The 25,346-nt window shown below is 43.0% G+C and overlaps 1 long non-coding RNA gene across 1 annotated transcript in view; it reads left to right on the top strand.

Moving 5' to 3' along the window:
• Window positions 1–18,747, top strand: part of LOC142829050 (uncharacterized) — a 28,170-nt gene extending 9,423 nt beyond the window's left edge. The window contains exon 4 of the long non-coding RNA XR_012903247.2: window positions 11,037–18,747. This is a non-coding gene — a long non-coding RNA (uncharacterized LOC142829050). The remainder of the gene's footprint in view (window positions 1–11,036) is intronic.
• The last annotated feature ends 6,599 nt before the right edge of the window (window positions 18,748–25,346 follow it).

The following is a 25,346-nucleotide window of genomic DNA, read 5'->3' as shown; positions in this document are numbered from 1 at the left end:
CCATGGGTGCTACTGTAATAAATGCTGAATAACTGTTATAATTAATTAGTGAGGAAAAGCTAGTCTTGGGTTGCAGCCTGTAGACTAGGATTCGGGACATCATCATGGTTCATCTTCCAGCTCGGTATGTATCCCAAAGTTTAACATATATGGCTACTGCTACACTGCCGTTTTTTTGTGGAAGGCGGTATGCAAATGGTGCTCTCATTTGCATATCTTCTTCCGATTTTTGCAGACGAGGTTTTGCCAATAAAAAGCCCCGTGCAGATGGGGCCATTTCTAGGGAAAAAACCCTTTTTTGCAAGATCCCTTATTCCTCAAAAATCGAGGTTTACAGGATCTTGCGAAAAAGGGTTTTTTCCTGACAAATGTGGCCCCGTTTACACAAGGCTTTTAATCAGTAAAAACTTTTCTGCAAAAGAATCGGAAGAAGATATGCAAATGAGAGCACCATTTGCATAGCCACTTCTGCAAAAAAACAGCAGTGTAGCCGTAGCCATAGAGACTCAGAGTTTTTGAAATCTCATGATGTTGGGAGGAGCAGGGGGAGCTGATGCATGATTTTTTTTTTCTAAATGCTCACAGTTGGGCAGTATTGACTCCTGTTATAAATGATGAGCAGCATCTTACTCCATGTGTGGACAGCTGAAATGAACGGAACTGCTAACAGAAGGTGCTGCTATTTAACATTCATTATATGAAAATCTGGCTCATGACATTTGGGAGTAAAAATTTGACTTTTGGATCTGGTTCCTATGTAGGTTTTTTTCCTTTTTATAGAATTTGGTTTCTATGTGGCTGTTGTTGTATTTATGTTCAGCATGGAAGGCAAAGTGCTCTTGGCTATTCTTTTTCTTAGGGGCAAAAGTTGCTCATTCATAACTGGACTAGTCTCATTCTGCTTTAGTACCAGATAATGTTCATTATGAGCCAGGAAGGGGAGGCTGGTCCAGTGGTTAGGGCACTCATCTAGGGCTTACAAGATCTGTCTTCAATTCCTTTCTGCCACAGATTTGAGTGTAACCATAAGTAAGTATCTGAATTCCCCCATTCGTGGGCTCTGTGAGGACAGGAGCCGTAGAAATAGATAGGTTCATTGGGTCAGATGCATATCCCAGAAATGAAGGCAGCCCTAGCTAATAAAATGCAATTGCTTCATAATGCTAAGATAGCGATGCAGAAAAATGCTTAAAAGAGAGATGCTCAGATCTCAGTAGTTCAGGAGCCAAATTAGCAATCAATGTTAACCAAAAGAATCACAGTAGTGTGAATTCATTGATTCATTTACTGAAATACTATATATTCTGATATAAACAGTATGATGGAGAATATTAGGTTTTATATACACAAAAATTATTTCACAGAGGTTAGTAATACAGTAAAAGCATCCTGATTGGTCAATAACTTAGATAGCTAATAACTAAATCAGACAGTGTTTTAATATCATATGCTACAAAGAGCTGAGGGAGACACAGTAAAGAGCCACTTGCAGCTCACAAGCTGCAGTCTGCATATCACTGGCTTAAAATATGCTGTTAGGAAATACAATCATTTTAATCTCGGCTATATTTTTTCCAGTGAATGTTTTTTTGATGAATGACAGCTTGCCAGCTTCCATGTAAACAGCATTCAAGAAAGATCTCATTCAGTTTCCAACAGACTTTAATTGTCCATTTTATTTTATGGCACAAGGAATACCATTTTCAGTGGCTCTTCTACACTGCTAATACACTTGTCAAAATCCTTTTCATATTCCCCCAGAATGCAACTAACTCCAGCAGACTTGGGTTTCTGTTGCTGCTGGACTGTAAGGTATTTTACATACTTTGGTTACAGAACCAGTCCCGTGTTTACTGTTTCAGCAATGAAATTCACTTTCATGTCATGCATCATGTCTTCCCCCACTATCATTGTTTTTTTGGATACTCTAAAGGAATAATTCAGGGAACTCTCTAAAATTTGTGAGCAACTAGTTGCAAATGAATCATTTCCTATTTGGCCATTTGTTCTAAACCTTTAGTGGGTAGTTGGGTTTTGTTTTGTGTTTTTTTTGTTTTTGTTTTTGTTACCAAGAAGCTGTCCTCACATTGGTATGGGAAAACATTATCTCAGCTCGTTCCTGAACCAGAGTGCATGCAGATCAAACTGATTTTATAAACATCCTTTGAAAGTTAAAATCTTTTCCCAAGAGCCCTATCCAATGAAGGGGGGCTTATGTTGGCATTCGTGAAGACTACTGTGTGTGTTTCTGCATTGCGTTAGCCACAAATCTGTCCGTTTCAGTCTTGGAGTTAGCACACTGGGGAAAATAGGTGGTTTTTAAATGACCTCATCCCAGGATTTAGGCAGAAATCAGTCCAGGTACATGTTCCAGTCTGGAATGTTAGTGGGACCTCATTCATAAACTTCCTTGCCATTCCTTTACACTCAAAGGCAGGAATAAAACTCAGCCAAAACAAGCAAGAATGGTGTTTCTGAGCTAACAGAAGAGGAAAATATATTGAAGCACTTTTCCATTTTATTGGGTTATTCTTGAATCAGGATGCTTTTAACCATCTGTATGAAACTTTTTGTGGTAGTACATTCACATTCAGTTTTGGACTGGGCTCCAGACTCTTAAGCTTTTTTGAAGTCACTCTTCTTGTAAACCTCTTCCTTATACCACCTCTTTTGTGCTACTGAAAATTTAGGTCCTGGGAAGCCTGCTATGAATAAAGATGGCTTTATTTAGCACAAAAGAAAAATCTTAATGTAATTACATGTGTGTGTTGTAATTAGAATGTTGAATATAAGCCCCCTAAATTAATTAGCAGTTTTCTGTGTAAAAGTGCTAAATTAGGATTACTGTGATGGGGGCTGGGGGGGAGAAAGAAAGGAACATGTTTGTATAGAGATTAGTACAGTGGGCTCCAAAAAATCCATGTATTTTAACATGATGAAATATTACTTATGTTACAGTAGCCCCTAGTAATCTAGCCATGTATGAACCCATGCTGCACTGTTCAGACAAACAGTTATAAAGGTACATCTACACAGCAACATTATTTCGAAATAACTTAATGCACGTCTACATAGCAGACAGTTATTTCGAAATAATATCTATAATAAGAAAGGACTTCTTACTCCAACTCCTGTAACCCTCATGGTATGAGGAGTAAGGGACGTCAGAGGAAGAGTGCTCTATTTTGAAATAAGTGCTGTGTAGACACTCCCAATTTTGAAATAAGCTATTTCAAAATAAGCTACACAATTGACGTAGCTCAATTTGTGGCGCTTATTTCGAGTTAAGCCCTGCTGTGTAGACACGGACTGAGTTCTCTACCTGAAGAGCTCTGCTTCTGAATGGACAACCCAGACAGTTCTCTTCAGATGATGGGGGAGTTGTGCTGAGTAGATTGGAGAGGCAGTGTATGTGTGGTACTGTCTTGTGTTATGAAAAACCCACAAGGTTGTTTTAAGACAAAAGAATGAAGAAGTCACATGGCCACTAGACACAAGGGAGATCACATCTCACCTGGACAGTTAACAGACATATAAAAAAACTCGGGTCATCTGAAGAAGTGGGTTGCGCCCACGAAAGCTCATGATACCATCTACATGTTTTGTTAGTCTTTATGGTTCTACTAGTCTATTTGTTGGTTTTTTTAAGTTTTTCCTGTTACAGACTAACTCAGCTACCCTACTGAAGCTACTAGACATAGGGGCTGTGTCTACACTGGGCCACTTATTCCGGAAAATCAGCCGCTTTTCCAGAATAAGCTGCGAGCTGTCTACACTGGCCCTTGAATTTCTGGAAAAGCAACGATGCTCTACTGTACAAAATCAGCCGCTATTCCGGAAAAACTATTCTGCTCCCGCTCGGGCATAAGTCCTTATTCTGGAACACTGTTCCGGAAAAGGGCCAGTGTAGACAGCCCAGTAGTCTTTTCCGGAAAAAAGCCCCTATCGCGAAAATGGCGATCAGGGCTCTTTTCCGGAAAAGGGTGTCTACATTGGCCACAGACGCTTTTCCGGAAAAAGGGCTTTTCCGGAAAAGCAGCCTGCCAATGTAGACGCTCCTTTTCCGGAAAAACTGAAAACGGAATAGTATTCCGTTTTAAGCATTTCCGGAAATTCATGCCAGTGTAGACACAGCCCTAGTGAGTATGGGGCAGTAAATTATGTCCTAGAGCTCATTAGCAGGAGCAACGAGAGCAACTGGAGAAGAGAGGTTGTAAAAGAAGTTAGATTAGAAAGAAAGTCACCTGACATGTCCCTCATTCTAGAATAAGAATGGGCAGGGAATTATAAGTAGAGCTGTGTGGGAATTTTTCAACAAAATGTTTGGGGTTTTTTTTGTTGGCAAATGCCAATTTATTGAAACTGAAACTTTTCAGGAGAATGTACCAGTTTTGACAAAATTTTAGTTGGGAAAGATTTCTCAGATCGAGGGTGGAATGTCTGACCAAAACCAGAGAGAGAGAGAGAGACCCCAAAATAGCCAATAGTCTAGTGCTTTCACTTGGGATGCAGGATTGTGGGAGAGCAGGGACTTGAAGCTGGGTTGGTCTTGGTTTCATTCCAGTGAAGAACAGGAAAATGTTTGAAATCTCAAAGATTCCTGGGATAGGAAAACTGTTTCCTACCCATCTCTAATGCTAAAGAGCTTCAATGTGTGGCAGGGAAGACAGTGAAGAATGGATGGGTTTTATGTTAGGAACTTGTAGAGGAAATGGAGGATTTATGGCGAGGACATGAACTCTAGCCAAGTCATAAAGCAACCATATTGCTAGCAATGAGATTTTCAGAGCAGACATGGAGACTTTGACCCTGAAGGAAGGCATTCGTATACAGAGGACATGTGTCTAAATCCTTTTAACTGCTTTGAAAATCTCAGCCTACATTTTTGAGTGATTATTTAAACTGAGAGTGGAGGAGTGTTAGAGAAGCATTTATTTCAGGCCATAAACATATAGGTGGCTAGACTTAGTTGAAGGAGCTTTGAAAGAAGGATTCATTAGGAAATATTGAATTTCTAGGGGCCATAACAATACAAAGTACTGAGGTAAAGACACCACTCCAAACAGAAGCAGTCTGTCACATAGTGGGCTGAACAGCAATGGGTTTAACCACCAAACATGGTAAGAGAGCTGTACTATTTAGCTTGGCAAGAGAGAGGTGACATATCAGAGACGTGGTCGGATGTTGTAAATTAATGGGGCAGAGCAATCCCTGGCTATTAACAATACAGGAAGCTCAGGATACTTTGCGGGGTTGGAGAAAGCGAGAAGCTGAATGATCCCAAACGAATGCCATTAAAAGATCATTCCAGCATGGAGGCAACCTTGCAGTAGAACCTCTTTGGTTACAAATTCCAGGTAAAATGATACGTAGGCCATGTAAATGTAGCAGTGTCAGTCTCAGGATATTGGAGAGACACTGTGGGCGAGGTAATAGCTTTGATTGGACCCACTTCTGTTGCTGAGAGAGCCAAGCTTTCGAGCCATGCGGAGCTCGCACAGCAGTCGGTCCAATCAATGATATTACCTCACCCACCTTGTCTGGGTTAAAATGATAGGAATATCCTGCAGACCTCCCAAGCAACGATTAGAGTCTTTGTCTTTTAAGGGAGATGCAAACTTTACTGGTACAGAGTAAAGCGTCAAGGACTGAGGACAAAGACGGCTGGTGCGACAGGGCTTGTACGCAGGGCCAGCTTTAGGCCGATTCGCCCGATTCCCCCGAATCGGACCCCGCGCCTAAAAGGGCCCCGTGCCCTAAAGCCAGAGGGCCCCATGCCCTAAACCCAGAAGTGTGCCAGGCGTGCTGTGGGAGGGGGCGTCGGCCCTGGAGGAGTAGCATGGCGGCTTCCGTGCGCCGTGGGAGGGGGAGTCGGCGTTTGGCTGGAAGGTGGGACTCTGTAGCCAGTGACTTAAAGGGGCTGTGAGTTGTTTGTTTGTGTGCTGGGTTTTTTTTTTTTAGCTCAACCAAAATTTGGTTCGAATTGGGCCCTGCACTTTCTAAAGTGACAAGAATGATTAAAGGTTTAGAGAACATGACCTACGAAGCCAGGCTTCATGAACTGGGCTTGTTTAGTTTGGAAAAAAGAAGATTAAGGAGGGACATGATAGCGGTTTTCAAATATCTAAAAGGGTGTCACAAGGAGGAAGGAGAAAATTTGTTCCTCTTGGTTTCTGAGGACAGGACAAGGAGTAATGGGCTTAAAGTGCAGCAGGGGAGGTTTAGATTGGACATTAGGAAAAAAATCCTAACTGTCAGGGTGGTCAAATATTGGAATAAATTGCCAAGGGAGGTGGTGGAATCTCCCTCTCTGGAGATATTTAAGAACAGGTTAGATAGACATCTGTCAGGGATGGTGTAGACAGAGCTTGGGCCTGCCTTGAGGGCGGGGGGCTGGACTCGATGACCTCTCGAGGACCCTTCCAGTCCTATGATTCTATGATTCTATGAAAGCCGGCCCTGCTTGTACGTTACAAGAGGTAGCAGAAATCAGGATTATTTAGTCTGATAAAATGAAGAGCTGAAGTTAATTTGTCTGCACAGAGTTGTAATGGGCATTTATGGGCACAAGCTGTAAGTCATCTAAGTACTGTACTCACTGTGAAACTGATCAGACTCTCCTTGTTGTTTGGTCCTATTACACAAACGCAAGGTTTCATTTGATTGAGTCGGAGGTTCTCAAACTTTTTGGGCTCCGGAGCCCTTTACATGCGTAAAAATGTATGTGGCGCCTCAGCAGTCCACTGATTGTATGTGCTGTACCAATCAATTCTCAATTATGCTTTTGAAGGTTTTCCAGTTTGTCAACCTCGCGGAGCCCCTGGAGATGTCTCGTGGATCCTGGGGCTCCGTGGAGCACACTTTGAGAAACACTGGATTAAGAAAGTGAAAGAAACAAAAGGAAATTCTACTTCATATTATTCCAGATTCTACCATCCGTACTTATGTCAGGTAGTACTTGACTCTCTGGGTACCTTATACAACTCAATCTTAAGTCTATTTTTATTCATTTTTGGAGATTTGAGAACTCATAGACTTTAGGTACAGAAGATACCAACATGATCAATTAGCCTGACCTGCACATTGCAGAAACTGGCTCATCCACTCCTTAAATAGAACCCTAACTTCCGGCTGAGTCACTGAGATCTGCAAATAGTGGTTTTAAAGACTTCAAGTTACAGAGAATCCACCATTTATACTAGCTTAACCCTGTAAGTGACCCATGCCCCCTGCAGATGGCAGCGAAAATCCCCCAGGGTCTCTGCCAATCTGACCCATGGGAAAATTCCTTCCCATTCCAAATATGGTGATCAGTTAGATGCTGAGCATATGGGCAAAACCTGGGAAAGAATTCTCTGTAGTAACTCCCCAACTAATGTCGCCTCACCAGCAATTGGAAATATTTGCTGCTAGCAGTCACATCCCATCATCCCATCTCCTCCATAATCTTATCAAAGGGTATGTCTATACTAGCCCCCTAGTTCGAACTAAGGAGGCTAATGTAGGCATTCAAAGTTGCAAATGAAGTCCAGGATTTAAATATCCCGGGCTTTATTTGCATCTTCCCGTCCGGTCACCATTTTTAAATCCCCTTAGTCCAAACTAACTGCCCGCGGCTACACGCGGCAGTCAAACATTAACTCAAACTAAGTCCTTAGTTCGAGTTAACTGTTACACCTCGTGGAATGAGGTATAACAGTTAACTCAAACTAAGGACTTAGTTCGAGTTAATGTTTGACTGCCGCGTGTAGCCGCGGGCAGTTAGTTTGGACTAAGGGGATTTAAAAATGGTGACCGGACGGGAAGATGCAAATAAAGCCCGGGATATTTAAATCCCAGGCTTCATTCGCAACTTCGAATGCCTACATTAGCCTCCCTAGTTCGAACTAGGGGGCTAGTGTAGACATACCCAAAGTCACTCTCAAAGTCAGTTAAGATTTTTGCCACCACTGGACAAGGGGAAAATATTTCACATGTGCCTCTTCTGGTTACCCAGTCTGACCTCCTGGTTAACCACAAGCCATAGTATTTCACCCAATAATTTCTGCCTCAGTCTCAGCCTGCCTTTGATTTGTCATAATTTTTGGAAGGATATCCAGCCTTGATTTAGACTTCAAAAGATGGATAATCCATCACATCCCTAAGCAAGTTGTTGCAATGTCTAATTAACCACACAAAAAAGAAATGTGTACCTTATTTCTCATTTGAATGTGTCTAATTTCCGTTTCCAACTATTGGATCTTATTATGCCTTTTGCTGCTCATCCATTTAGCTCTCCAGAAATATCCTCCCCATGTACATACTGGAGAAATACAAGAGGCCGTATAGTAGAAATGTGGAAGAACAGAACAGTCTATCCATTAATAAAATTCTTCTTAAGCCAGTTTTCTTCTGGCTGAAATGGGTAAAAGCTTAGTCTGACAATCTTTAAACACATTATAATTGATGGATCACAGGGGATCAAGTCAGGTCTTATCAGCTGATATGATACAATCTAGCCCAACTTGTTCAGAGATGGCAGTAGCCAAATGAACTACTCGAAGAGACAGCTGCAAAAAGTTCCTCTCTTAATTGCAGTTGCCTGGAATAGTTTCTGGTAGTTCAAATAATGTGTAATACATCTACATCCTGATCCAAAGCCCACTAAAATCCATGTAAAGTCTCATTTTTTTAAACGGGTTTTCAGTCAACCCCTTAACTCCTTGAAATGACAGTTGTACCTCTAACTAAACATAGAACAATTTAATTTGGCAAAAAAAACCTACATAATTCCCTTTCATTGGTACAATCTAGAGATAATCAGATGACAAGTTCTATCTAAGTGCAAATTTTTAATTATAAATAATTAGTATATGTAAATATAATGCAGTATTTATTGGTGACATCAATTTTAGACACGTCAGCCTATTCATGTGGGAATACGATGAGGGCTGTCAGTTGCGGGTGGAAAGACCTGCACTACAGAAGATGTTTACAGAGCATCACACAAAGTTCTACTGGGTCTACAAAACCCAGGAATTATGACATATATTCTTGAGTGCCATCTACTGGCACCTTGTCTAGTGACTATTTACATATATACAGACCTCTCTTAGAACAAAGGGCAGCTGTTAGATCTCTAGGGGCATGTCTACACTGGGGAGCTATTTCAAAATAATAAACAGCATCCACACTGCCACGGCTTTTATTTCGAAATAATAACTCCTGCTTTCCTTGGGGAATACGATTATTTCGAAATAGTTATGTTGGGAGTTATTATTTCAAAATAACGTATTTTGAAATAATCTTGTCATGTAGACATAGCCAAGGGAGGGCATGTAAATTAGAGAAGGCACCCTCTTCTTTGTCAGTTATCAGCTGAAACATGGAGCAACGCCAGGGATTGCCTTTGGTCATTCTAATAGTCTTCCCTCTAGAGTAGTCTGTTCCTGTTCCTCTGCTGAAACTTGACAGAACACTAAGATGTAACACTTTCTCAGGGAGCCTAGAATTGTAAAGCCATGTCTGCACTAGGAAACTATTTCCAAATAACCAAAATCGATTTAATTACTTCCAAATTAACAAAATCAAAGTAGCATGTCTATACCACAGGGAAGCCTCAAAATCAGTCCGAGGTAGGCTCCATTAATGTGGATGTGCTACCTCGACTTACAGCCCCAGGAAGCACTGGGGGGTAATTAGTTCGAATTACTCTGGGGAGTAGTTATTTCAAAATAGCAGCACCAGAGCATCCACACTAACACTATTTTGAAATAGCGTTATTCCCCGAGAAAAGCAGGAGTACAGATTTAGAAATATGCAGCCCATTATTTCAAAATAACAGGCTTTTTAGTGTAGATGCTCCATTTATTAATTCAACCTAAGGGAGGTTATTTTGGAAAAAAAAACCTAGTGTAGACCAGGGCTAAGTGGCACATGCTGGTGCTGCCTCATGCCCCAGCCTGCCACTCACCTTATCTTTTCAGGGCTCTGCCGGTCCTTATTTTCTTGTGCAAAATAACAGTGGGTGCACCCCAACCTCCAAGTTCCTCTGCAGCATTTCCCTGTAGTTCTGGCCCTGTCACTGGATACTTCCAGTGATGAGCAGGATCCAGCTTGATTTATCTAACACAGGATCAGGTTCTCTATAATACCACTGCACTGAGATATAATGCAAGTGAAAACAACCACATGTTTATTAATAAAGGTTAAGAGATCCCGGGTAAAGTTAAAAGAAATAGAAATGGTTTCAAATAAAACAAAAGCATAGCACAGTTTTTAGAATCTAAATGTAACTTTAACAGGCTAACATCTTTGTCAGGTTTCTCTCCTGATTTACACATAGGGGCTATGTCTAGACTGGCATGATTTTCTGGAAAATGATTTTAACGGAAAAGTTTTCCGTTAAAAACATTTTCAGAAAAAAGCGTCTAGATTGGCATGGATGCTTTTCCACAAAAGCACTTTTTGCGAAAAAGCGTCCGTACCAATCTAGACGCTTTTTTCCGCAAAAAAGCCCCGATCGCCATTTTTGCGATCAGAGCTTTTTTGCGGAAAACAAAGCTGAGCTGTCTATACTGGCCCTTTTGCGCAAAAGGACTTTTGCCCGAACGGGAACAGCATAGTATTTCCACAAGAACACTGACAATCTTACATGAGATCGTCAGTGCTTTTGTGGAAATTCAAGCGGCCAGTGTAGACAGCTGGCAAGTTTTTCCAGAAAAGCGGCTGATTTTCCAGAAAAACTGGCCAGTCTAGACACAGCCAGGGAGAAGGCAGCAATGAGAGTGACATTCCCAACGTCACTCTGCAACAGTCAGACTGAGTGGGTCCTGCCATGAGGGCAGGGGACTGGACTCGATGGCCTCTCGAGGTCCCTTCCTATTTTTCTGTTCTACGATTCTATGATAAGTCTTTCCCTTCCCACCCCTGTTTTTGCACCACCTGACTGTTCCTACTGGGTTCATGCCATCATCTGCATTTTGATGTAATTCTTGATTTTTGTGGTGTATGCCATTTGGGATCCAGCGATCTCTTTAATTTTCTGTCTCTTGCAGCTTTAAAGTTCTCAGAACGTGGCCTGTGAGCAGAGACGGCAGCTATTTTGTTCTCAGACTCGTTGCAGCCCATTGCAAAGGAGGGACACACACACTGTGCACTCTTGGGAAGACTTTGCTGGTCTTTTTTCATGTTGTTTTTTCTTTACTCTAAATCTATGCAGAGTGAAAATATGTTTTTCTTCTTTGTGCATAGGGAACTGCTCGTTTATAACCTATTTTAAACACTGCACATAACCAAACAGCAAAACAATTAGTTATGAGCTTAAGATCTTGCAAAGGCTGATACATTGGATAATTATGCCAATCCCAATCATCATCTCACAACATTAATCTATGTGAAGCACATGTAAAGTGCCTAACACCATAATACCAAAGCATAGATACTAAATTACTTTATCATTTCCACTATATATTCCTTCATCCACTTACTATCAGGAGTATTTATATTAAGGTAGAGGCTATATGCTAGGTGCTGTACTTACATATACATATAGGAATAGATAGCCCTTCCCCCCCGCCTCCCCCCTCAAGTTTACAATCTTAATAGACAAAAAAGTATTATCCCCATTTTACAAACAGGAACCACAGAAAGATTAAGTGACTTGCCCAAGGACATACATAAAGTTCATGGCAGAGCTGGGAATTGAGCCCCAATCCAGTGCCTTAGTTATAAGTCTTCTTTTCTTGAAATAACCTTTTATTTACACAACTATTTGTGTGTGAGCTAAGCACACAACACCAGTGTTAAGACATTCCAAAGAGGTGGGCTGTATGGAGCAACAAGGCTGAAGGGACACAGGAACTGTGGCGCTGAGCACACCACAAGCAAAGAGAGCTTGTGTTTATTGTATTCTTACATTATAAAACTAACCTGAGCTCATTAGTAGCTGGGGACTTCTGCTTCTTGTTCCGTCCTGCATATCCAGAGGCACACCTGCCAATATCAAGGGTGGCCATTTTGAAGTCTCTACTCACACCCACATCCTACCAAAGGAATTGCCAGACTGCATGTTACTAGTGGTCTATCTGCTCTAGTATCCAGTCTCCAACAATGAATAGTAACAGATGTTGCAGAGAAAGGTATGAGAAGCTCTGTATGGAATAACCAGCCCATCTGGGAATTTTTCCTTATCCAAACCAGTGCTTGTTTTATGCCCTGAAGTTAAAGGATGTATATTCCTTACTCCATTTTATTGTATATAATATGCAGGATTTGTGGGTGTTTGTTATTACTTACATAAATTTCCATTTATTCATTGACTCCTACTAATAGCTAGGTGTTAGTAATATCATGTGGCAGTGAGTTCCACAGAGTCTGTGTGTCTGTAAATGATTGTGGTGATTAGGACAAACATGCGTAAGTGTGAAGATGCTGTCAGCTTCCTCGTTTGTCATGGGAAAAAAATCATTGCTGTCTTTGATCCCTTTTTATATAACACAGTTGCTGATTGTTGGCACGAAAAGCCATGTTTTCTCCAAAGGTTGACCTTCAAAACTCTGACTTCCTACATGTTCATGTTCGCAGATTTCAGAATGCCTCTGCTGACAAGGAGAGGATGTGCTTTCTAATGCCAGATTTTTGAGAAGTGAAATGCCCAAATTTGCAGTGAAAATCCCTTCTAATTACTCCTTCCTGGTCTCAGTCTATGAAAGCCACCATCCAGTTCGACTGAGGTCACCAGAAAGAAGTTCTGAGATGAGTTTGCCATACAAAGCTAAGGCAGTCCGTGCAAGTGGGCAGTATTTGGATTTGTGGCCTGCTTCAGCACAGTCTGATAAGCCAAGTTGGAGTCTGCCCAACATCCACCTCCACATCCTCTGCTGCTGCTTTGCTTTTAAATGTGGAACTCGGCTGGGATACAACAAGGACAGTTCTACATGCCAAGCCAAGGAAAATCAATCTGTTCCCCCCCCAACCACCACCCAAACAAGCTGCTACCGAAAAAGACAAATAAACACTACTACCTACAGAGGCACCATGACACTGCATCTGTGGGGAAGGTGCCAAAAATGACTGGAGAGTGAAAGAAGAGATGTACTGCATGTCTGCCCTGGAATATGAAAGGAAAGACATCGAGGAAGTCAAACATGAAAGGAGAGTGTACGTTTCCTCCCCAAAGTGGCAGTCGTTATGTATGTTCAAACAGGTGGGGAGAAGGGACATCAGATGAAAGGCACATTTATGGATTTAGTCATAGAGAGATGGTTATGGATTATAAACCTTCTAGGGCAGGGGCTGTGTCTTTCCAGGGGGTTTGTACAGCACCTAACACAGTGGGGCCCTGGTCTGAACCACGGCAGGCAGTAGGGGAGATTCCCAGCACAGACTGACTTGGGCTCGCTCAAACTCCAGCTCGTGCCCTAAAAACAGCAGCATGGCTGTTGCGGCGCTGGTGGTAGCTGGAGGAAGACAGAGTCTAAGTCCATAATCTACTCACAGAGTCCACGCTGATGGGGGGGTTGCCCTCGCTTACCCCACTTTGCGCACATGCCTGCCTGCCGTTGCTGCAATATTTTCACACTGCTATTTGCAGCACCCTCATGGGATCTAAACTACCCAGCACGCGTCTGTCCACCCAGGCTCGGAATCATATCTCCCCGCTGCTGTGGGCTACTGCACAATAGGAAACAGAGATCCTCTATACTATTATAAAAGGAGAGGTGTCCATCACGCCATCTGTCACAGAGAACATTGGAGAAGACTTGAGAAGTTTCTAGGGGAGGCAGGCCCTTAGCCCCACCTACAGCCCCGCCCCCTCTGCTGAGGCCCCACGCCCACCACGGGGAGGGGAAGAGCGTGCACCCCAGCATCGTAGAATATTGCACATATTTATGTGCCCATTCACTGTCTGGTTCTGTTCAAAGGTGCAAGCTCCTGTCGCAAATATCTGGAAGGAAAGGCTGACTTAAAGCCTGTGAGATGTCATGTGCCCTATTGACAGTCCGGTCCTGCCACCCTTCCACGTGTGGAGTAGTACCTTGCTACATTGGCAGGACCGGCCCACAACATTTTGGCACCTGAGGCGGGGAGCTCAAATGACATTCCCATATGCACATATGCACCAGCAGCAGACACAATTTTCTACACTCTGGGTCCTAGTGGCACCCCCCCTCCCCGCCCCTCCACAGTCTGGCACCTGGGGCAGCCACCTCAGTTCACCTCATGGTAAGACCAGCCCTGGAACACTGACCACCCCATTCACCAGCCTCAGTTTTCCTTATTCATGGAGGAAAGTGGTATTTAGTAAGGATAACAGAATCTGGCCCTAAATGGCTTGTATCTCAGCTTCTTCTCTGTGACAGTGAGCAAGACACTTGATCTCTCTTCCCCAGTTTCCAGTCTGCAGAGGAGGGATAATACTATTATTTTATCTCATGGAGCTGTTGTAAGGATGAATGAATGAATAGCCGTGAGGTGCTCAGCTACCGAAGTGGTGTGTTCCATGCACTTAGGCAGAAGGAGGTAGAATAGAGAGAAAATCCCACGCTTTTTTAGAACAATCGCACACCAGAAATAATAATAATAAAGTGAAAAGTTCGCCCACACCCCAGAGACTGAAATCTGGTTGCAGTGATTATCCAGGAAATGCTTGTGAATATGAAATACCTTTGCAGAAATCGGAGTTGATTCATAAACAGAGGCTATGTGTACACTACGCTTTTTTTTTTTTTGAGGAAGAGCAGATGCGCTCTTTTGGAAGCCCTGTCTTCCTCCTCCCACGAAGAAGAAGGGCTCTTCCAAAAAAGGAGGTTTTTCCGAAATTTGGCCCAGTGTAGACAGGCCAAATTTCGGAAAAGCCTTTCCGATAGATCATTGTAGTGCAGACATAGCCAGACAGACACTAAATTCATCAGCTATGGTAGCCCTACTTGACCTTCTGTGATCACAACTTAAACAGGACTTTTGCTAAAAAAAAAAAAAAATCCTTCCTTCCTTCCTCTTTCTCTCTCTTCCTCCACTAATAAATAAAAAACTTTCCTGCAAAAATCTCAAGCTTGACTGGGCTAGTTGTCAAGGTGGTCAGTGGCATATTGCTAAGATGGAAAAAAATCTGAGTTTCAGGACTACATTTTTGCTGCAACAAACCGGTTCAACTCCATTGACTTCAGCAAAGCAGGCGTGAAATTTTGGCCCACCTCATCAGTGAATTTCTAAACATTTTTGTGGAGTCTAAGACAGCCCTACCCATTTTGCACCAACGCACAATCATTCTCGCATAGTGCTCTTCATCAACAGATCTCCAAGCCAAGGAGGACAATATTATTCCCATTTTACTGGGCTATGTCTACACTGCAGGCTTCTTGCACAAGAGAGCATCCACACTGCAAAAACGCATAAAAAAAGCGATGCACTTTTGCGCAAGAAAGCATCCAGACTGCATGGACGCTCTCTGGAAAGAAACGATGATTGCTATCCACAGAATAGCCACCAGGGCACCTGTGCTTTTTCCTCTTTCCTGTTTTTGTGCAAAAAACCCCCCCGTTGCCCATCCACACACGCCTTTTTGTGCAAGAGCTCTTGTGCAAAAAGGAGTTATTCCTCGTAGAAAGAGGAATACCTATACCACAAAAAACGCTCTGTTCTGTTGATTCACTGTAAATTTACTTGCGCAAAAATGCAATTGAAGTGTGGATGCTCCGCGGGTTTTTGCGCAAAAGCCTTGTAGTGTAGACGTAGCTAGAGGGGGAAACTGAAGCCCAGAGAGAACATGTGACTTGCTCCAGATCACCCAGCCAATCTGTGGTAGAGCTGAGATTAAAACCTTCCTGACATTTTTCTGGCAGCACCTGACCTAGAGAGGACAAATGGATGAACCTTTCCCACTCAATCCTGCGTAGCAGAGGCAAGTCAACTTCCCGCAAATATTTCCTAGAGCAGAACTCTTACTTAGACAAACTTCCAACCTTGATTTAAAAGTTGTCAGCGATGGAGAATCCACCAATGGTTAATTACACTCAGGCTACATCTACACTGGCATGATTTTCCGGAAATGCTTTTAATGGCAAAGTGTTCCGTTAAAAGCATTTTTGGAAAAGCACGTCTAGATTGGCAGGACGCTTTTCCGGAAAAGCACTTTTTGCGGAAAAGCATCCATGGCCAATCTAGACGTGCTTTTCCACAAAAAAAAGCCCCGATCGTCATTTTCGTGATCGGGGCTTTTTTGCGGAAAGCATTACTGTGCTGTCTACACTGGCTCTTTTCCGGAACAGTTTTCCGGAAAAAGACTTTTGCCCAAACGGGAGCAGCATAGTTTTTCCGGAAAAGCACTGATGATTTTACATTAGATCGTCAGTGCTTTTCTGGAAATTCAAGCAACCAGTGCAGACAGCTGGCAAGTTTTTCCGGAGGAGCAGCTGATTTTCTGGAATAGCTTGCCAGTGTAGACACAGCCTCAGTGTTAAAAACATACGTCTTATTTCCAGTCTGCATTCATCTTGCTTCAGCTTCCATCCATTGGATCCATCATTTATACTTTGACTGAAGAGCCCATTATTAAATATTTGTTCCCCATGTAAATACTTATAGACTGTAACCACGTCACCCCTTCACCTATTAGTGCCCCTGAAACACTTATCCCAGCAAGTTCTATTATTATTGCAGTGTAACTCTTTTTGCTTTTAGAGTTCACTGTTCCCAAGCCATCATGTTAAGATGTTTCTGGTGGGGCCTGATTCAAAGTCCTTGAAGTCAATGGGAGCCAGTCCATTCACTTCAGGGGGCACTGGATCAGGCTTCTCAGAACAATCCTCTCACAATGAAAAACCACGTCCCGCAGGAACATAATAATGAAAAAGGTATTAACTATGGTTTTCCTTCTGTTTTACTGATGCTTTGCCTATCTTGAAACACATTATACATTTTATGGCATAGCATTATAGCTCTTTCTCAACTTCCCTTTCATTTCTGCCGCAGGATCCCTTCCCCCCTCCATTCCCACGGCCCTGGCCCTAAATTTAGTGGCTCTTTGCCATCAGCACCTGGGCTACTTTCAGTCTTTTGTTTGGGTGAAACTAAACTGGGAGCTGATCCTGCTGTCATCCTTAGTCCCCCTTTGTTGGCTGGATTTATTACTGTATGGGGAGAGGTTTTACCCACCGGAGATATTTATCCTTTAAAACCAGATCAGTTTACTGCAAAATATGAAAGTAAATGTTCACACCGTGCACACACAAAAAGGCCATGATTTCCCAAACTCCAGCCTTGTTTGCCTGGCATTATTTCAGATCGCTCTATTCTGTACAGTAATATAGGAGATCAAAATCTGCAGATGCAAAAGACTAGCAGAGAATTATAAAATAAGAGAATTGGTTTACTCCCCTTGGGGCACAGTTTGTTTAACAATCCCTGTTTCCAATCCTTGCCCCTTTAAACACTTCCCAGCACCCTGTGCAAGGACTCGATAAATCTGTGTGTTGTGCAGCTGAAGGAAGTCAGAGGTATTTTATTGGAACAAATTCACATCAGCGTCTCCTTTGCCAAATGCGAAGTGTTCATCCCATTATGATGATGCGTTTCGGAGCTCCTTCATGTTTCCTGCCCTCCTTCTGAGCTCACAGGTTAATACTCCCACCCCACCCTCCCCCGTAGCAGAAGAAACGGCCAAACGCATTCCTCAGGCTAACGGCCTCTCTCTTGAAAAGTAATTTCCTTACTCACTACCCAGTTGTATTAACTCATTACAGCTGACCCCGCTGCCACTCTGTAAAAGGTCCCCACTTAACATTTGACAGGGATGTCAACAATTCAGACACTTAATGAAGCTGAGTTACCTGGTTAAATGTGCCATAACTCTGCACACAGTCTAAAGACTCTGAGCAGGACTGCTGTACTTCTCATACCACAGAGAGCTCTAGAAACAGGGGTGTCACAGAACTGTAGAGCTAGAAGGGCCTTCAAGTTGTCGTCTAGGCCCAAATCCACAGCGGGATTTAGGAAGCTAGGAGCCTTTGTCATCTGGGTGTTGAGGCAGGATTAAGTCCACCTGAAATTCTCATCAGGCCTTCAATATTTGCCCTCTGTGGCAAATGTTAGCTAATAAACACACAAAGGATAAGCGTATGGTTAGATGCCTTGGCTTGGGCTGGGATCAGTTCCTGGCTCTACTAGGGTGCATCTACACAGCACCCTTCGCTCAAAATAAGCTACGCAATTTGCTTTTGAGTGTATTGCAAACTGGCTTCTTTTGTAATTGGCACCGTCTATACAGTGCCAAATTTTGAAATAACTCGCTATTCCAAAATGCCCCTTAACCTTTGTGCAACAAGGGTTACCGGTACATCAGAATAAGCCACCCATTATTTCGAAATCTATTTCGAAATAATGGGCTGCTTCAATAGACACGGAATAACTATTTTGGGATACTTCCAGGATTCCAAAGTAGCTCCGCTGTATAGACATACCCCTACAGGCTACCGGTGGGACCTTGGGCAACTCACATAATCTCTCCCTCAGCCTCAAATACAGTCAGTGCTCTGTGTGTTAAGTGAGTAGCACAAAGGACTCCCAGTATTATCTGGGACCTCTAGGGACTACCATAGTAATAATAATTTGCTGCTCCGGATAGTCCATCAGCAACATTGGCTTGAAATTTTGGCCATTTGTTTGTGACCCTGAAAAGAAGTCCTTCCAAACAAGACTTTTGGATTTCAGTCTATTGCCTTCTAAAGAATCTCCATGTTAGAAAAGTCTGCTTCAAAGTTTACTCATCTGCGGGGGGGGGGGGGGGGGGGACACTAGAAAGTATATTTATTTCTAATCTGGCCATTACACAGCACAAGGAACCAACACAATACATTAAACAGACAAAATTATGTTCTGGAATGATCTGGGGGGTTTTAAAGATCTGTGAGAAGGCCCCAATGAGCCATCTAAACGGGATGTTATCACTTTATATGTTTCAGACAATAGGATAGATTTTTCTACCATTGTTGCCCTAACAGCTGGGAGCATTTGTATAAACCAGACACCATAATCTTGGCACAATTGAATTGCTATTGTTTTATAAGTGACTGCTTATACCAATGTTTATTTTTCACCAGTGTTTTAGATTATCATCATCATCAATTTTCACAGTTGTGAGAAAGTGGGGGGGGGGGGTAGAGACAATGATTTAATAGTAATTGACACTGAGATTTAAAAAGTTAAAGCTTCACCGACTGCTAAAACATAAATTATCAACCTCTTATGTCAAAATATACAAAGTAAATATACTCAAAGCAACTAATCATAGTTGTTTTCACAATTGGGTTCCTAGTCCATTTGTAATAAGTGTCATTTGAAAGTTTAGATTTTGACTCTTAAAATGCTCAAGCAGCATTTTTTTTTCTTACTTTTCCTGTCTGCAAATTTCAATTGTTTTTGATGGCAATGGATATTTGTCGGTTTGTGAGTGTGCGGTGAATGTATGGTTTGTGAGTATCGATGCGTAGCCACAGTCACTGATAAAAATCTCATTCTTCCCATCCTACTCATAACTATTCCAATCAGAGTTACACCAAAGCTGAGTCAAAGCCTGGGGCTGCCTAAAACCTTTTCTCCACTAGCACTCCCGTTACTGCTTTTCTCGGTGGATCTGAACTGGCGGTGCCAACGATGGGGAATTCTGGGCAAAAAGTCTGATCACAGGAAAGGCTTAGAAGCTGGGGTGAGCTGTATCTGTTCTTTGCACTGTGCTATCAGCTAAAGAAGGAGTGGGTGAAGATTCACTTGTTCCACAAGAAAATATAAAGCCAGGGGCTACTTTGAGACACATCTGGGGCCTGACCCAAAGGTCACTGAAATCAATGGGAATCTTTCCACTAACTTCAAGAGGCTGTGGATTGGGCCACTATTTTTTTCCATTATTTGATACCATGTTTGTGGAATGTTAAGTCGTACAGATCTTTCATATACAGGTAACCCCTGCATTTACAACCTAATTGGTTCCTGGAGAAACATCGTAAGTCAAGCCGTCGTAATTTGAACCCTTATTTCCCATAGGCGCCATGTTATAAATGGTGGTTCTGTTCCTGGAAACCCATTTCATACCCTAAAAATACCAACATTGACAATGGAAATGGAGGAAAACTAAACTAAATAATTTTAATAATACATAAAATAACTTAAAAGTGAAGACCGATGTGGTGGAGATGTGCACGGTTCAAGCAGCAGCTGCATACTGGCAAGTATGACTGACCTTGTGCATTTCCTGTTTGAGATGATGCGTGGAGTCTGCGTCATACGCCGTCGTAAATGTGAGCTGCGGATGTAAATTGGGGGGGTTTAGGAGCTATCTCTCATGAAAAAAATGGTCGTAAATGTGGGGGGTCGTAAGCTGGGTGGTCGTATGTCAGGGCTCACCTGTACCATTAAATTGGGAGGGAGAGGGAGGAGAACATGGACCTGGAAGATCAGCACATGTGGCAAGTGTGCAGCTGTCACTGTGTCTATAAGAATTGCTGGTTTCTGTAACTGATTACATCCTTATAACACAAATGACCATAGAGGCGCTGTCTGTCACTCCACAGCTTATTGGCACAGAAGAAGAAACCTCTGAACAACATCCTTCAAGGTAAGAGAGCTTTCTCCCCATTGTTTTTACCAAGATACTGTAGACTCACTAAGATAAATGTAATTCTTGGGCAGCCAGGAAATACAAAGGGGCAAATACATAAGTTGGGACAAAATAATAAATGATTATCTCGGTTTCTTGATGCTCCGTGTAAAGCTACCAGATAGGTGAGAAATATCCCCTCATTTTTGGGGTGCAGTAAATCTGTAATGTCCTGGAAAGACTGAGACTCATCTCCTTTCTCTTTAGTATCCTGAGGATAGTTTTAGGAATCTGAACTCTCACTTTAAGCAAGCAAAAAAAGCAGGCAACCCCCGTGGGTTGCCTATACACCCAAGCTTACAGTCCAGCTGGGTGAGCAGTTGTACATGTGCTTATCTGTTTTGGTTATCCAAGGGACATATTTTCTCTATCTGCCATGGGAAACTCATTTTGAAAGCAGGAAGGAAATGAAGTTGTGCTTGACTGATGAAGTGCTTTGCGTATATCTTCTTCCCACTCGTCCAGAGTGTTCAATGAAGTCACACAACCACTGGGAATATTAACTCATGTTGGTACGGAGGTACCCCGGCACATTCATTTCATGCATTTCAGTAGAGCGAACATTTGCTCCCAGCTTCTTAACAGCAATGCCGAACAAGAAGCAGGAGAATGCTAGGCACTGGTTTTGTTTCTCCACCCAAGCTTAGAACAGGAGAGAGCTTTTTTCCCCCGGATAGCTTAGTTTGTATTGCTTTTTTTTAATTGCAGGCAAATTTGGGAAAGAGGCTAAGAGCATAGTCATGACATGAACGCCACTGCTACATAACCATTTCTCAATGCACTTCGATTCGAATTTATAGCTCCTCTGCTAGCCTAAGCCTGTGTGGACCTTGTTGGGGTGCAATTTTCTAGTGTGTGTTAGTGTAGTCTCATATTGCATTAACGTATTCTAGAGCAGCAGTTCTCAACTGGGAGGCCAAAAGTCATTTCAGGGGATCTGCCAAGTAGGCCCAGTTGGAGCCTCATACTCTATCTAAGCTCTGGGAACCACTAGCGCATACCAACATGATTCATGCAGGCCACTTAGGCTACGTCTACACTGCAGCACTATTTTGGGATACCTCTGGTATAGCTATTCTGCATCTTTAGAGCAAGCCCGTTATTTCAAAATATAATGGGCTCACTATTCCAACATCCCTGTAAACCTCATTCCCCAAGGAGTAAGGGACATTTCGGAATAAATACACCTCAAAACCAAAACCCTACCAAAACACAACACTCAACTGAACACTCCATTCCCAGTTCCCTGAAAGAGGATAAGAAAGAGAATGACCTACATGGGACAGATGTGAATTATTTGTCTAATGCATGTCTGAAAGGTGCTCAGATATCATGGTGGTCAGGACAGAGTAAGAACCTATATGGAATAGATTTACCAAGACAGACAAAGTATTTTGGATAAACACGTAGGCAGGGCTAGGAAGTGATGCCAGGTTGGACTTGTAGGCAGGTTTCCAGAGGTGAAACACCAGTGTACTTATGGGCTACGTCTAGACTGGCATGATTTTCCGGAAATGCTTTTAACGGAAAAGTTTTCCGTTAAAAGCATTTTTGGAAAAGAGCATCTAGATTGGCACGGACGCTTTTCCGCAAAAGCACTTTTTGCTGAAAAGCGTCCGTGGCCAATCTACGCAAAACAAATCTCAGCTGTCTACACTGGCCCTTTTACGCAAAAGTTTTGCGCAAAAGGACTTTTGCCCAAACGGGAGCAGCATAGTATTTCCGCGAAAAGCACTGATTTCTTACAGTAGGAAGTCAGTGCTTTTGCGGAAATTCAAGAGGCCAGTGTAGACAGCTGGCAAGTTTTTCCAGAAAAGCGGCTGATTTTCCGGAAAAACTGGCCAGTCTAGACACAGCCATGGGGTTCCAATTTTCCAGCCTGCAGTAGGTACTTCTCAAATCCACTGCAGCCAGAGCAGAAAGGTCAGAAGGTCCATGTTAAGATCAGGCCCTTTGTATAGTCAAGGTAAAGAGGAGAAAAACCTTATTTGTGGCATTGTTTAGCTACCTGTTAGATTAAACGCTTATGCAGTTTGCATGATGCAGGTTAGGAATGGAAAGGACTTTGAGGCCATGTGAATGCAGTCTAATTTTAATGACAGGTCTTTCATCGCTTCCCTTGAGACACTATTCCACAGCATAGTAAATCTCATCTTGGGAAGATTTTCATGTTATTCCTCATGAATTAGCAGTTTCTCCTAGTTATACACCTCCTTAATACTTGTAACATTTAGATATCTGTGGCTATATGTCTCCTCCTTAATCACTGCTTACTCAGTTTAATTATTTTAGTCACCCTTTGCAAATATCCATTTTTCCCAACTGAATCTATTTGTTTCTTTCTCCTGGTTTTCCTTGTTTCTCTAGGTCCTTTTGCTCCATCTCTCTGTCCTTGCAGTTGGTCAATGCTCCATCCAATTTAACGTAAGCTGTGAATTAGATTAAAATGCTGTTTGCTCCCTCTCCTAGTTTCATAAATGGAGATGTTAAATACAGAGGCATCCATTCAAGCTTACCGTCAATGACCACATATTAGTGGTTGATTATTTCCTATCCCAAGTGTACAGTGCAGGATCTCAGATGTCCCAATGGGGTAACTATTAATAGGTAACTTATTACTGAATAACGCAGTCAGCTAGTCGAAAGGAGAGTTTGGACAAACTACAGCTCTGTGTCCCCCCTTTTCTTTTATCCCAACACGAGGGGCAATGACAAAGAGCTACACCATTTGTGAGTATTGCTTTCAAGTTGTCTGTCATTGCCTCATTTCATAATAAAAGCTAATGGAAATATTTGTTCTTCCTTGTATTGCCCAACAGATAAGAGCAATCTACACGGGGCTGAGTCTTTGCTGGGGTGCCTTCTTGTGGCTTGCCTAGGGATAAGCTCCCCACTTTTCAATGGGGAAGGGATATCTCAGTGGTTTGAACATTGGCTTACTAAACCAAGGATTGTGAGCTCAGCCCTTGAGGGGGCCATTTAGGGATCTGGGGCAAATCTGTCAGCAATGGTGCTTAGTCCTGCCAGGAAGGCAGGGGACTGGACTCAATGACCTCTCAAGGTCCCTTCTAGCTCTATGAGATGGGTGTGTCTCCATATCTATCTCACACTCTCCCTGGTTGCTCATGTTGCTCTTTGTGACTGAGCCCTTGTCAAGGATCATGGGTCTCGAACCTCAGTCTATAGTATGCTTTGTCTTCTCTGGCAGAAAATATGCTAATGAGAGACTCATTAGCATAAGTCACAATCTCATTAGCATATCTTCCGCCAGAAGAACTGCCAGTGAAGATGCAGCCCTTGGCGCTAACAGGTTCCAGCCTGCCACTAAAGGAGCTGCTAACCTCTGTAAGAATAAGAGCTGATTTCAGACAGAGGACCCAGACCTGGGCACTAACTGGCAGGATGTGGGGGACCCCTCACTGGTCCACAGCCACTATTTAAACCCAGCACAAAAACAGGAAGTTGTCCATGCCAGTGGCATCCACCTTACTCTGGACTATGTGTTTTCTATTCGCTCTCTCCTGGGCATCCCATCCTGGCCTGACATCAGTTACTGAGCCGTAGTGCTGCTCTCAAGTTTGTCTCCTGCTTCTGACCTGCCTGGCTCCTGACTCAACTCTCAGTTTGCTCTCTGGCCCATCTTGACGCTGACCTCCTGGTATCTGAGCCAGCCTGACTCACAGCTCCTGCTTTGAGCAGTAGATCAAGCCACTCCTGTCCTGGTGGTCACAACCCTCCAGCCAGGTCACTATGTAGTCCTCCCGATCCAAAGCCCACTGGATCAGCTGTCCTCACCGGCTCCAGACAACCTTGCAGGAGGCATAAGGGATCTGTCGAAAAAGGCTTTCTTTCTCGACAGATCCCCCTCTAGACTGCCGCTTTTTGCTGACAAAGTGCCCTGTCGGCAAAAAGAGGTGGTCATTTTTATGCAAATGAGGTATGGGATATTTAAATCCCCACTTTATTTGCAATGTCAACCTGCCTAATCTGCATCCCTCTGCCACTCTCCCTCCCCCCCCTCCCACACACACACACATACATACATATACCCTCCAGATTTACCAGCCCAAACTCCCTCCTTCCAAGGAATCAGCTCACTTAATTCTATTACCCCAAATACACCCCACTTCTCCCAGGGAATGACTGTCGACTATATTCCCTGCAGCCCTTTTCTGCTGCCAGCTTCCTGGCACCAAAGCCACTGCTCCCTCTCAGCTGCTCTCTATCTTCAATCAGCTTTTCAGTCTCTGGTTCTCCCCCATGTGGAGCCTATCAGGTTAACTGACCTAATTTAACTTGCTCTCCTTTGTGTGGGGTGGGTGTATCATTATGTACCTGCCCTATTAAGATGATCACTCTGGGATATGGGTACCACCTGCCTTGCATTTGTTATAACTGGGCACTCAAGTCTTCTTTGTTGTGCTCGGTCAACTGCCAAGAGAAAGGATACTTCTGGTACTTCTATTGGAACTCTAGGTCTTGCAGAGCTATCAGATGGTCTTTCTCTGTGGCTGTCAAGTTCTCCGATAGCCCATTCCCTTTCTCCATATCTTCCCCAGCAATCTTTCCTTCAGGGCCTGAGTTCCCACCATCTCCTGTCTAGTTTCTATATTTATCCTGGTATCTTTCAACTGTATATTTTTGGGACTTTTTTGTCGTTCCCCCCCCCCCCCCGCCCCCCGCCATCATTATTTGTCTCTTTGGCCTTCTCCAC

This window comes from Pelodiscus sinensis, chromosome 5 (genome assembly GCF_052426305.1).
Source record: "Pelodiscus sinensis isolate ZL-2025 chromosome 5, ASM5242630v1, whole genome shotgun sequence".
Taxonomy (NCBI): domain Eukaryota; kingdom Metazoa; phylum Chordata; order Testudines; family Trionychidae; genus Pelodiscus; species Pelodiscus sinensis.
This window is presented reverse-complemented; position numbering and strand designations above follow the sequence as displayed.